The following is a 13,948-nucleotide window of genomic DNA, read 5'->3' on the forward strand; positions in this document are numbered from 1 at the left end:
TTTCATGGAGCAAACTAAGACCAAATGCCACAGCGAGAGAGTCCAGGCACCGTAATGAAAGGTCCTACACGCAGTAACTAAGGCCTGACACAGCCAGATAAACAAATAAAAGTAGCAAGCAACGCAAACATCAAATATGATTATAATAATGGAGATGCTGGTAAAACTACTGGCAACTAGGAATATACAGAAATTTCCAAGCACAAATTTATTATTTTTGAAGAGAATTTAGTAATTGTTGTCAAGAGCCGTAATAGTCTATAGTTTGGTGCCGTAATTCTATTCCTGAGGATGAGATTATTCTCATTCTTATTCAGAGAGATCTTCCTGACCCAGGGTTCAAACCCTCCTTGTCTCTTGCATCTCCTGCATCAGATTCTGCACCATTCATGCCTCCTGGGAAGCCCTGGACCAGTTTAGCGCCACCCTAATGGCCTCGACTCGATGACACCTACGAAGATCCTATTATGATAAAGCGGCCCTCACGGCACTGGTGGTTAGGGCTTCCATCTGACTTCTGGGGAGACCTCTGAGTCGTAACAAGCAGAGTCTGCCTTTGGCCCCTACTGCAACACGCGGCTCTGGGTTCCCATCCCCATCCTCACCAGAAGTCCTCCTTTCCGTGGGTTCCCTCCCCGCTCTCCAGCCCTCTTCAGAATGGACCCCAGCATGAAGCAGGAGGCAAGATCAGTCTGTGATGGGATAGGATCAGGGTTAGGTCTTACACCAAAAACTGATACACTGGTAATGGAGCTTTCTGCATCTATGAAGGAAGATTGTGTATATGTGGGAATAGGGGGGATGGATGTCAGGGGGTCTTGAAACCATTTCAGGTTTGCTGGCACAGAGGCCACACTGATGCTGGGACGTGGATGTCCCCGGGCTCTGAGCGGCCCTCCCGGCTCTGCTCCGCGCATCAGGCTGGAGGACTCATCCTCTGGGTTGCAGGTCTGGGAACACGAGAGACACAGGCTGGTGGCAACTCTCAGCAGCCGTGAGTCCCGAGCTTGAGGCAGCTCAGACGTCCCTGCTGTGCCTTTCCTGGGACCTAACACTGCAGACATGGCCCTCAGCATCCCAGGCGCCTCCATGGCCAAAGCCTGGCCTCCAGGAAGACCAGAGAGGACAGTCCTCTGCAGGCAGGAGGAGGGAGGGGGTGGGGAGGCCTTGAGTCAGGGTCACCCCCGCCCCGTGCCCCCTCCCCACACCCCTCCCTGTCCTCCTGGAGGCTGGCGGCCCCGCCTAGGGCTCCCCGAGAGTTGGGGTCCCCTGGCCGCGCTGTGCCAACACCCGGGTCTCAGTGGCATGTTGAACATGTCACATCCAAAGCTTCCTAAAAATAAGAGCTGACGTCATGCAGCTCACGGATGGAAAGCTCGAGGTGGAAGGTCAGAAAGAACGCAAACCCCCTGCAGTGGTTTCACTCTTCAGTCTCTGGGGACAGGGAAGACCCCCCCCCCCCCCCCACCACCAACCCACCCACCCACAAGTGCCTGTGATGGTGCCCTTTGACCTCAGAGAGACCCAGGGGGGCTATCACTGTCCACACGGTTCTCAGGGACACTGCCCAGGGAGTTCACAGAGGAAAGGGTCCCCAGCATCGTTCTCCCCACCCCTCGACACGCGGACAGGGGTGGGGTCAGCATCCAGGAGAAGCTTCTGGTGGGTGAAGGCCTGGCACACTGGCTCTCGGAATATTTTATTTTCTGAACCTTAGCACACTGGAAGCTTGTAACATGGCCAAGCGGTTATGAGCTCAAAAGCTTTGCGAGAGATTTCCTCTGAGGACTCGTTAATGTGGTCCTTGAACGCAACCTCGGAATCGGAGTCCCCAGCTGGAGCTCTAAACAGGCCTGCTGAGCCGTTGATAGTGGAGCAGCTCCAGCTGAAGGGCCGCCTTGTCCAGGGCTTCTGCCCGCAAAGCCCGTCGAGAGAAGGGTGCAGGGGAGGAGGGGGACACAGACAGCTTTGGAAAATGTGTTTCCTGGCTTTAAAACCTCAGGGGTGCAGGGCAGGAGTGGACCATACCCAGAGGGAGCCTCATGGAGCGTTTCAGTCACATTCTAATTAATAAGCACTGCAGAGCCACCTCCCAGCTCTTAGCTGGCATAAATCCCATCAGTTAACCCATCCATGGAGAGGAAGGGCTTCCCAGGTGGCACTCGTGGTAAAGAACCCGCCTGCAATTTCAGGAGACGTAAGAGACAAGGGTTCAAACCCTGGGTGGGGGAGATCCCCTGGAGGAGGGCATGGCAACCCGCTCCAGTATTCTTGCCTGGAGGACCCCATGGACAGAGGAGCCTGGCGGGCTGCAGTCCGTGGGGTCACACAGGGTCGGACACAACTGAACTAACTTAGCACGCACGCAGCACGTGTGCAGAGAAGCCTGCCCACCCAAGGTTCTCCGTCAGCTTCACCTGGTGACTCACAGTGGGCTGTGCCCTCCTGCCTAGAGCCCGCCTTTGGGTGACCTTCCGGAAATGTATCTAGTTTAGAGCGGCTTGTAGGGATATTCTGGGGAGACAGCTGTTGATGATCCGAGCCTAGAGGGCGGGCCTGCAGGCAGAGCTGGTGAGTGTGGGCAGAGGAGGGGGGACAGCAGGGGTCCCCAGCAGAAGGCCGCCCAGTTCCCCTGCTGAGTGAAAGGTGGGCGAAGGCTGGCCTCTCCACTGCCGCAGAGGGTGGAGGTGAGGTCAGGCGGGTCCTACTCAGGTATTTCCCAAGATGAAATTTCAGATCCTAAATGATCCTAATTCCTCCTCCCAGGGCTCTGTCACTCACTCAGCAGCAAGTGGTGGCTGCGGACACAGAGCTCAGGGCAGGAGCCCCTACCATCTATTGCAGCGGCACCCCAAACCTTCTCCTGCGGGGCCTTCTTCCCCACTTGGCCAAAGCGTGTTTCCTGAGACTTTTTTCCCACTTTATCCCGAAATGTTGGGGGGCGGGGAAAGGATGAGTAGAATCTTTGGTCAAATAAGATCAGGAAATACTACATATTAAATTTCTCTTTGGGGTTCTATAATGTACATTAGGACATTTTAAAAAATCCAAAAATTTGTACAATAAAGGAACCTATTTAACTTTTACTTAAACCCAATATTTCTGAATTTATTTATTAAGAAAGGATATTTTTCGGGAAACTGGTAGACAGAACAACATCCCCTCAGGGACGTTCATGCCCTGATTCTCAGAACTTATGACGTTGTGACCACATGTGGCAGAAAGGATTTTGCTGATATGATAAAGGTAAGGGTCTTGAGATGGGAAGATTTCCCCAGATTGTCCTGGCGGGCCTGAAAGTGAAAAGTGAAAGTTGCTCAGTTGTGTCAGACTCTTTCCCCATGGAAAGACCCCATGGACTATGCCATCCATGGACTATGCCATCCATGGAATTCTCCAGGCCAGAATACCAGAGTGGGTAACCTTTCCCTTGTCCAGGGGATCTTCCAAACCCCTAGATCGAACCCAGGTCTCCTGCAATGCAGGAGGATTCTTTACCAGCTGAGCTACCTGGTGGACCTAGTCCTGCGAATGAGTCAGAGCATCTGCCCCAGGCCCCTGGCCAGGATCTGGGTGGTTTGCTGGCCATCTTTGTGACCTGGGCTCATAGCACCGTCACTGCAATCTCTGCCTCCATATTCACTTGACTTTTGTGTCCAAACATCCTTTTTCATAAGGACTCTGGCCACATCAGATTAAGGACTACCCAAGGACCTCAGCCAACTCATTGGAAAAGACCCTGATGCTGGGAAAGATCGAAGGCGAGAGGAGAAGAGGGCGAGATGGTGCATCATCAATTCAATGGATTTGAACTCCGGCAAACTTGGAGATGGCTTCCCTGATAGCTCAGCTGGTAAAGAATCTAATGCGGTCATTCCAATGCAATGCGGGAGACCTGGGTTCAATCCCTGGGTTGGGAAGATCCCTTGGAGACAGGAAAGCTTTCCACTCCAGTATTCTGGTCTGGAGAATTCCATAGACTGTATAGTCCATGGGGTCACAAAGAGTTGGACACGACTGAGCGAGTTTCACTTTCTTTTTCAAACTTGGAGATAGTGAGGGACAGGGAGGCCTGACGTGCTGCAGTCCATGGGGTCACAGAGTTGATACGACTTGGCAACTGAACACCAACACACCTGTGATGGGTCTGTTTTCAATCAGTTTTACATGAAAAAAAGAAAAGGATGAGTTGACTCTTTGGTCAAGTGAGGCCCTTGTGCTCAGGGCTTAACTTAACGAAGGGGGTCTCGGGGTACTCAACTCAACCCCTCATGCTTAGTGACAGAATCCTCGCTTCTGCTGAAGTGGCAACATGGCCAGTGAGAATTACTTCTCTTTCCACAAGTCCCTTGATCTGGAAGTGGCTGCAACACCCAGAAAAGGAAGTGCAAGTACAGTTCCTTGGGGAGGGCTGTCGGAAGGACCAGGGCAGCTCTTCACCGGTCGCCTCTTCCCTTCCTGAGCCCAAGGTAACATGGCTGTCCTGCCGCAGTCGGGATAAAAGCCGCGAGTGGAAATGGTGGGCGAGGCTCAGGAGGAGCCGGGGAACCTGGGGGCTTCTGTGAGCCTCTGCTCTCTCCGGATGGACGCCTTGTCACATGAGGTGACAACTTCTCCTTTGTAGGTCAGTGGTTGTCAGCCAGGAGCAGTTTCCCTCCACCCCAGAGAGACCGATGGAGGCATTTGTGGCTCCCACAGCTGGCGAGGGTCCTGCTAGTATCAAGCATGCTATGGATCCAGAAGCCCTCCACCCCGTTCAACAGAGCAGTATCTGCCCCTGAAGTCACAAGGCCAAGGTTTGAGAAAGACAGTTTCAAGTCACCTGGCAGCTTTTTTGTTAGCCCTCATTTAGGAAGTAGTAGGAGACACAGGAAGAAGTTTCCTTACAACAAAAAAAATGGATCCTCTGTTTGGGAAGACTCATTGGGTGTTCCCTCAGAGGATAATTTGGCATCGCAGCCTTGAGTATGGAAAGAACACGCTCGAAGGTCGGATAAGGAGTGGTCCCCATGATGCGGACACAGCACGTGCTCTGAGCCTGAGGGCCTCCATCACTGCGTGGTGTATTTAGGGGTCTCAGGGCATATCTGGGGGGTTAGGAAGAAACCCTTTCCCATGATACACTAGAGATTAAAAGTAAGTGCCCTCCCTCCACACGACCCCAGCAATAGTTACCAAACTCTTTTTCCCCAAGTTTCCAGAGTCCTTTGACACAGATAGTATATATGTTGGACTTTTTCCAGGTTAACAGGTGGACCCATCACTTTAAATTTAAAGGTTCTCCACCTGGAGAAACATCAGAGTTTGAATAACAGTATACTGAGCATATCTTGCTCCTTGGAAGAAAAGTTATGACCAACCCAGACAGCATATTAAAAAGTAGAGACATTACTTTGCCAACAATAGCCAAGGCTATGGTTTTTCCAGTACTCATGTATGGATGAGAGAGTTGGACTATAAGGAAAGTTGAGTGCCAAAGAATTGATGCTTTTGAACTGTGGTGTTGGAGAAGACTCTTGAGAGTCCCTTGATTGCAAGGAGATCCAACCAGTCCATCCTAAAGGAAATCAGTCCTGGGTGTTCATTGGAAGGACTGATGCTGAAGCTGAAACTCCAATACTTTGGCCACCTCACACAAAAGAGTTGACTCATTTGAAAAGACTCTGAGGCTGAGAAAGATTGAAGGCAGAAGAAGGGGATGATAGAGGATGAGATGGTTGGATGGCATCACTGACTCAATGGACATGAGTTTGAGTAAACTCTGGGAGTTGGTGATGGACAGGGAGGCCTAGCGTGCTGCAGTCCATGGGGTCGCAAAGAGTCGGACATGACTGAGAGACTGAACTGAACTGAACTGAGCATATCAGTTGAAAGCAACTATTTACTATTTAAAAATAAGTGCACCCTGAGTCTCACAACACTGAATCTTGGTAATTTGCTCCTTGAGCCCCTCCCCCACTGGGCCCACCCCAGCCACCATCTTCCAATCCCAGCTTCCTTCCGGGCCCCCTAACCCTAGGCCATTGGCCAGCCAGTCAGCCCTCCGGTGTCAGGATTCTTCCCTCGTCCCCTAGCCCCATTCTCACTCCACTCCTTCAAACCCATCTGCCAGTTTGCCAACTGTCGGAGCCCTGCTCATTAACTGACTGGTTAACCTGATAATCTCAGTTCAAACAAAGGTGTTTCCAGCTGGGAGTGGGTTTCTTTCCCAGTGCCCTCTCTCCAGCCCCTGGAGCATGGTTTGTGTTTAAACAGGACCCTTCAAAGGACACAACCTCTCCACCGAGTGGTGGCTGGAGTTTCATTCATCGATGTAGGTCAGAGGGGAAGATAACTTTGATTGAGGAGCTTCTCCAGGACCCACCAAACCTTAATGACAGACCCACGTGTTGAGTGGACTTCCCAGGTAGTTCGGTGGTATAGAACCCGCCTGACAATGCAGTACATGGGCATTTGATCTCCGGGTCAGGAAAATCCCCTGGAGGAAGAAATGGCAACCCACTGCAGTGTTCTTGCCTGGAGAATCCTGTGGACAGAGAAGCCTGGCACACTATAGTCCATGGGGTCACAAAGAGTTGGCACGACTGAGTGCCTGTTGAGCACCTCCCAGTGCCAGACCCCAGGCCGGGCACGCACATGCAGTGCCACATCCTCACAGAGACCAGGAAGGGAGGACAAGTGCCTACATTTGGCAAATTTGGAGAAAGAAGGTCACAGGGATTGACCAGTTTTCTTTCCCAACAAACCCAGGTGTGTCTTTTACCCCAGGCAAGCCCTCCACCCGGCCTTGTGTCCAGTTGGCCTCTTGCTGGATCCCCTTTAGCAGTAAACACATGTGCTTTTGTCCAGCTGTCCAGCCGTCCAGCCCAGGTGGGCTCACAACATCTGCTTCCATGTTGCAGAGGAGGCCTTGGTCCATGGTGAGCCGTCAGCGGTGCCTCCCTTTTTGCTCCCCTTTGACGTGACCTCCTCAGCCGTCCTTCCCAGCTCTCTGCCTGCTGAGACCTGCTAAGATGTTCAGGTGAGACAGAAGCTGATTCGCCAGTGCCCTGTCTCTTCTCCTAGGTTATCCTCACGTTCATGTATGAACTCTGCAGCCCAGAGAAGACTTGACAAAGCTGGGGGGCCACTGTGCCTGTAGGCTCCCCTTCTGGGGGGCCACCACTCAGCCCACCTAAGGAATTACACACAGGGCATGGTCCTGTGTCAGCCAGCCTTCACCAGCACCCCTCATCCCTCCCACCATGCGGACCATCAGAATCAAAGCCCATGGTCAGGCTGGAATCCTGAACTTCTCTCTCCCCCAAAATACCTACCTTGAAAGAAATTTTGCAAATCAAATCATAAGCGCATTAGAGTTAATTATATACTATTAAATTCACTGCTGTGGCAAAGCCTTGGAAAATGAAGAATCTTTTTCTAATTAAAATAAACAAATTTCAGTTCACCTCTTTGCTTTCCTTCTCTGTAACACCCTCTGAGTGAAAATGAGACACAATCCTATACCCAAAAATGTTGCCAAACAAAGGTAAGACATCTAAGAAACATCTGGTGAACCAGAACTCTTGACCCTTTTTAAGCATCTTCAAGAATGGATTTCAGCCTGTACTTTTCTTCCAGAAGATTTCAAGGGTTTGGGGAGCCGGAAGGAGTGGAGGTTTGGAGGGAGGGCGGGGGCGGTGGCTGTTAAGTCACTTCAGTCGTGTCCGACTCTGTGCGACCCCATAGATGGCAGCCCACCAGGCTCCCCCATCCCGGGATTCTCCAGACAAGAACACTGGAGTGGGCTGCCATTTCCTTCTCCAATGCATGAAAGTGAAAGTGAAGTTGCTCAGTTGTGTCCGACTCTTAGCGACCCCATGGACTGCAGCCTACCAGGCTCCTCTGCCCATGGGATTTTTCCAGGCAAGAGTACAGGAGTGGGGTGTCATTGCCTTCTCCGGGGGGCGGTGGGGGTGGACACAAAATAGCTAACGATACACTCTCCATCCTGGGATTGGAAACATGGCTATAGTCAGAATATCTGAAGAATGAACCAGAGTCTTCCCTGAGTCCAGGGGAGATAAGCGTGATAATAAAGCCTGAATATTCAATTCTGCAACTGCGCCTGGGCTCCATTTATGTAATTTGCATAGGAATTTGGGGAATGTGAGGGTGTGAACTATTAGCAACTCCCTATATAATTATTAAGGGACTTTTTTTTTTTTTGCAGAGTCAAAAATTGTTACGGAGCTTAAATTCAGGCTCAGAGGAATATTTCATCAGGTTTTCTTTAAGTTTCAGACCAGTGGAAATCAACTAATAATGGAGCTCACTTTGGCAAAAAGTGATAAGGCTGAGGTTTCTGATTAGAGCTCCAAATGCCTTAAATAGCTCCAGTAATTAATTATTAAGAGAAGTAGCTTTCTTTTCCATGGAGAAGACTAGAGCTGTGAGAAAGGGGGAAATAGAAGATGTCAGTACAGGAACTTTAAGGGCAGCGAGAGCTTTAAATGGGATTCACGTGGGTCAGCATTTCAGGACTGGAGATCCTCCTTGTGAGGAAGTGCCTCCAGGAGACATTTTCACCCTCAAAATGTCATGAGAAAGAAAGTGCTGTTCTTCCTTTCAGCTGAAACTGTTCAGTGCTGGGGGCCAGGAGGGAAATCAGACCCTCATTCTTGTGTTTCCTGGCTGTGGTTCCCAGACACTGGTCTGCCTCACAGAAAACACGTGCCAGACACAGGACAACTGGTCCCGAGGCCGCACTGGAGGGTCTAGACGGTGCCCGAGGGCAGCGCCCAGGGTGTGAAGGGGTGAAGAGCCAACGCAGCCAGCTAGATTCACTTCCTATTTTTTGATTCTTGGAGGCCAACTTTCATTTCCCCAAAGTACATGCCGCATTGGCATGAAGCTCCCAGCCCTGCCACCCCCGTCAGGAGCTGTGCACAGAACCTTGAGGTGTGGTACAGACTTAGAGAGTGGATTTAGAGTGTGCCAAGAGGGAAGGAACGGGGGGAAGGGATAGTTAGGGAGTTTGGGACAGACATGTACACGCTGCTGTATTCAAGACGGATGACCAACAAGGACCTGCTGGGCAGCACAGGGAACTTTGCTCAGTGTTATGTGGCAGCCTGGAAGGGAGGCAGGTTTGGGGGAGACTGGATACATGTATATGCACAGCTGAGTTGCTTTGCTGTCTGCCTGAAACTATGACAACCTTGTTAATCAGCTATGCCTGCTCAGTCGCTGCGACCCTATGGACTGTAGCCCATGAGGCTGCTCAGTGCATTGGATTCCCAGGCCAGAATACCAAAGTGGGTTGCCATGCCCTCCTGCAGACTCTAACTGGTTCTACTCTAATATAAAATAAAAAGTTTAAAAAACAAAACAAAAACAAAATCAAACCCTTGAGATTTGGGACTAAAGGCTTTTAGAAGCACAAAATCCCGCCAGCTCCTGGACCTGAGACCCAGAGGCATTGTCTCCTAGTGGCCACACTTCCGGGAACCTGGCTGGACAGCAGATTCTGGGTGGATGGAGCTAGGACAGCAGGTGTCCTGGGGCTGGTGTGCGCACGTGTGCCGCTCTGCACATCTGTGAGGCACGTGTGCTCTGGGCTTTGTTAGCAAGAATTAAAATCATGACGGCCTTCCGACACCCTCGGGCTCAACGTGTAGCTCTTTTCTTTTTTTCCTGGTTGGCTGCAAATGTGCAGAGGAAGTGAATCTCCACTGCTGATGACCTCATTTCCACTGTTTCTCAATGAGGTGCTGACCTGCCAGGAGGGCGCTTACTCAGCTGGTCACTGGGCTGAGGGGCGTGGAAGGGGCTGCAGGCAGGGAGGGTGGCCACGTCGCCCTGGGCTCTGCTGACCCCAGCCCCACAGGCCTCTGCCCTCAGGAGTGCAGTTGGCTGGGGGCCCTTCCTGAGATGAAGCGGTGAGGGGTAGCTATTCCCAAACATGAAGAGGGCAGGTGGACGGGATCCGCTGGACGGGGCGGGGGCTCTGGTTCTGTGCAGAAATACCAGCGCCGTGATGTTGACAGAGGTTTCCTGTGTTTATGCCGTGGAAATGAATCACCCAACAGAATCAGGAAAACATCTATTATTGATGATGTTGGCCAAACCGGAGCTAACCTGACTGCTTTATCCAGACCCAGTGAGCATGAAAAATGACTTCTATTAAATCAATAGATCAATTCAAAGCCAATAAGTCAAGGCATCCAGAGGTCGATCAAAGCAGTGTTTTAGCACGGGGAGCACAGAGATCAGGTCCGCACAAGGTTGAACATTTCCTACACACCAGGACCACCTACGAGAGAGAGGAAAGTTAAAAATGATACGCTTTTAAATGAACTACACTTCAGTAAAAATTTTTAAAAAATCAATTTTATCTCAATAAAATATTATTTCTTCAATTTTGAAGAAAAATAAGGACAGGCACTGATTTGTAGTTACAGACATTGTATACATGATGCAAAGAGGTGATACACGCCGAGGGCTCTGTAGAGAGCAGCTCTCGCTGATGGTAAAGTGCTTCTCCCTAGCCAAGCCCCGTGCCAGGCATTTTCCGTCTCATCCAGTCCTCCCGCAGCTTGCGTTCAATTTGCAGTTGGTAGTGGCCCCACTTCACACGTGAGGAAGTCGGGGCTCCAGGCAGGGTCTGGGGGCAGCAAAGAGCAGAATGTGGACACACGGAGGCCAGATTCTTGACCAGTTGGGGGGTGCTGTGTGCAGCGGTTCCCTGCTGCGGCCGGGGGCCGAGGGGGAGGAAGTCTGCGCCTCAGGATGCCCCGAGGCCCTCCTCCCTGCCCCTCCACCTCCCCACACGCCCCTCACCTCCCCACCTCCCCACCCCCTCCTCCCTACCTGCCCCCAGCCCCTCACCCAGCCTGCTCACCACAGGCCTCTTGAGGCCTCTGGTCCCAGCCGACTGGACCCGGCCTCTCCAAAGCTGGTGTGTGATCCTCTCCACCACACACTCACATTATCTCACACACATACACACATACATACACGGTCAGACACACATACTGCCTTACACACATACACATGCATAGGCCAATATGCACACACTCACTCTTACAAACACACACTCACACTGTCTCACACACATATACACCTACATACATGAACAGGCACACAGACGCACACTCAGTGCCTCACACACAGACACACACACACTCCATCTCACACACATACACACACAGAGGCCAACACACACCCTGTTTACACACACACACACTGAGACTGTTTCACACATACACGCATACATACATGGACAGGCACACAAGCACACACATCCACTCACACTGCCTTATACATATACACACTCACAAATGTAGGCACACACACGAGCACATGCACACCATCAACACGCACTGTCACACCCCAGCCACGCACCCACAGGGGCTCCCTCTCACAGCAGCCAGGACCCCAGGCCGTCCAGTGAGACCCGGGCGCTTTCCTCCTTGCATCCCTCCCCTCATCCCTGCCCCACGTCGTGGGCTCGGATCGCAGGCAGAGGATTGAGAAACACCATGACTCTCTCATGTGAACACTTGGAAAGGAAAGGACCAACGGGGGCGATGTTGAAATAAGAAAGGGGAGCGGGCTCTGAGGATGGCCCTGGGTAAATCAGAGAGAGACCGACGCATGCTGAGGGCCGGGGGAGCTGGGTGAGTGTGATCAAGAAAGAAACAGAAAGGCTATGACAATTTCTTTCTAAGCTGACATCTGAGAAGAGCAGGGTTTTGAAGAGGGGATTGGGCTTTCTGAGGACAAGCTCTGCTCGGGAACCTAAAAGCTTCTGTGAGAGCATTAGTGAGCTCACAGGCCAGGCAGTGGTGTAGACACTGAGTCTTACGCTCTTCAGCAAGGCCTCTCATGAGGGGCTTTATGGATCTCTGTTTGTGCAGTGGATTCAAACCCATTTGGGTAATCCTCAGGTTGGCAGATGAGACCTCGGGTGAGACAGTTAGACAGAAGCCACAGGGTGGAGGATAAGCCTCAACGAAGATCCAAGCAACATGGGTCCTTGTTGTAGGGAAGGGGCAGGTTGGAGGAGGTGCTTGAAACTGTTGCCCATGTAAAGACAAACTGAAGAAACTAACATTGCTCCTTATTAGACACTCACATGCTCAATCAATACTTCACCAAGCAACATAGAGGGGAAAATTTGCCCAAATAACGCTTTGCCAAACCCATATATAAAAATAAAACATGACGTCCTTAAAAAGACCCTGAACCCAAAGAGCTTATGTTCCAATCAAGTCCTGAAAACAAGAATGGCAGAAACAGAGGAACACATATATTCTTTATCGCTGTTCATAAATGTCAAGGAGTTGCTGAAATAGTTGGAGTGTCTTGGAGTCCCGAGTCCCTGAAGTTTCCAAAGCTTCTTCAGGGAGTGTGATGAGGTGTGGGAGGAACGTGGGTCAGTGTCTGGGAGGGAGGCAGGCAGGCACACCCGGGAGCACACACAGCCCCAGACAAGCAGGGTAGCAGGGGCGGTAACAGAATCTCAAGGGTGGGCGGAGCCAAGGAGGATGTAGTGGAGTTGGGTGGAGCCTCCACTTTGCCTTAGGTAGGAGGGAACACCCGTGAAGATGGTAATTAAGGGAAAAGTCACGGCTGGTCTTCGTCTGGATAAGCACAGTGGAATGCCACAGCCTTGGAAGTGTAGAGTTCTGGAGCTTGCCACACCCACATACCATGGGGTAAAGTCCCAGCTTCGTTGACTGGGGAGAGTCCAGTCATGGGTGGGGGCCATCATGCCCACAAGAAGGGAGCTCTGTGATCAGCCCAAAAGCAGTAGATGATGTTGGACCAACACCATCCAGCAAGCGGTCACTAACAGAATATCAGATCCCTTGTGCTTGCCTGTTGAATACCATTTTAAAGTTATGTATGTGCCTTTCCTTTATTTTTATTTTTAACCATTTGGAGGAGAAGGCATTTTAGATACAGAAAACATGCATAGGTACTAAATTTGGTTGTCATCTTTCCCCAGCCTCCTATGCTCCGTGACAGTCCCCAGTCTTTCCTTATTGCTGATGGCTTGACAGTTTTGAGCATCGCTGGTCAGCTGTTCTGTAGAGTCTCTCCATTTGCTTTTCCTGATGTTTCTTCATGAATAGACCACAGTTAATGGATCTGGGGAGAGGGGAGAGAACACAGAGGTGAAGGGCCGTTCTCATCACAGCGTATCAAGAGCGTGCGCTGCCTCCCTGATGTGTAAATGATGACAGGAACGCAATCACCTAACCCCAGGAGCGCTTGTCAGGCTTGTCCAGGAGGAATGACATTGTCCCCTCCTCCAGAACTCCTTCTTTGTAAACAAGTCACTAAGTCCAGAGGTCTGGGCTGGGGGTGTCTGTGTAAATTATTTGGAGCTGATCTGTAAGGGTGCTCGTCCCTTGCCTCCTGTCTCTGTATATATTTTCTTTATGTCCACACAGACTTGGGTAGGTGCATTTTGGACTTTGCGTTATAATGCAGTACTGTGCTATTTGCTTTTGCTCCCATCAGGACAACTCTGGCTATTCCAGAGCTTTGAGGTGGCCTTGGGTTGACGCATGTGTCCCTTTGACGTGCTCCTGACTTGTGGTGAAGGAAGCACTTCCTCACTTTCTGCGGCTACAACATGGCTCAGGCTCATCTTCCATTTTCCCTGACCCAGTCCTGGAACGAGCCCTTTCTCCCAAAAGCCCGGGTGCTTTTTATCAGAGAACTACATTTCGAAACCAAGTAGTGGACCCTGCGTGGGCTTCCTGCTCCTGGAATGTCCCTATGTCTGGGCCCCCCTCAACCAACAGAGCCGGGAAATGTATGTATGGAAGCTAGCTTGTGTGTGCACACAAGTCTATCAGTGCTTCAGAATCCATCCCTTAGCATCTGTGCTAGGCTGCACCTGAGCTCACCCCGAGGTCTCTGGCCCTAATCTAGCCCCTCTTCCACACCATGT

At 51.2% G+C, this 13,948-nt stretch overlaps 1 long non-coding RNA gene across 1 annotated transcript; it reads left to right on the forward strand.

Annotated features, from left to right (window-relative positions):
• Nucleotides 1-2,517: 2,517 nt before the first annotated feature.
• On the forward strand, nucleotides 2,518-7,447 carry LOC114116168 (uncharacterized). The gene is made up of 2 exons (XR_009601555.1): nucleotides 2,518-2,571; nucleotides 3,678-7,447. It is a non-coding gene; the product is annotated as an uncharacterized LOC114116168 (long non-coding RNA).
• The last annotated feature ends 6,501 nt before the right edge of the window (nucleotides 7,448-13,948 follow it).

This window comes from Ovis aries, chromosome 8 (genome assembly GCF_016772045.2).
Source record: "Ovis aries strain OAR_USU_Benz2616 breed Rambouillet chromosome 8, ARS-UI_Ramb_v3.0, whole genome shotgun sequence".
Taxonomy (NCBI): Eukaryota; Metazoa; Chordata; class Mammalia; order Artiodactyla; family Bovidae; genus Ovis; species Ovis aries.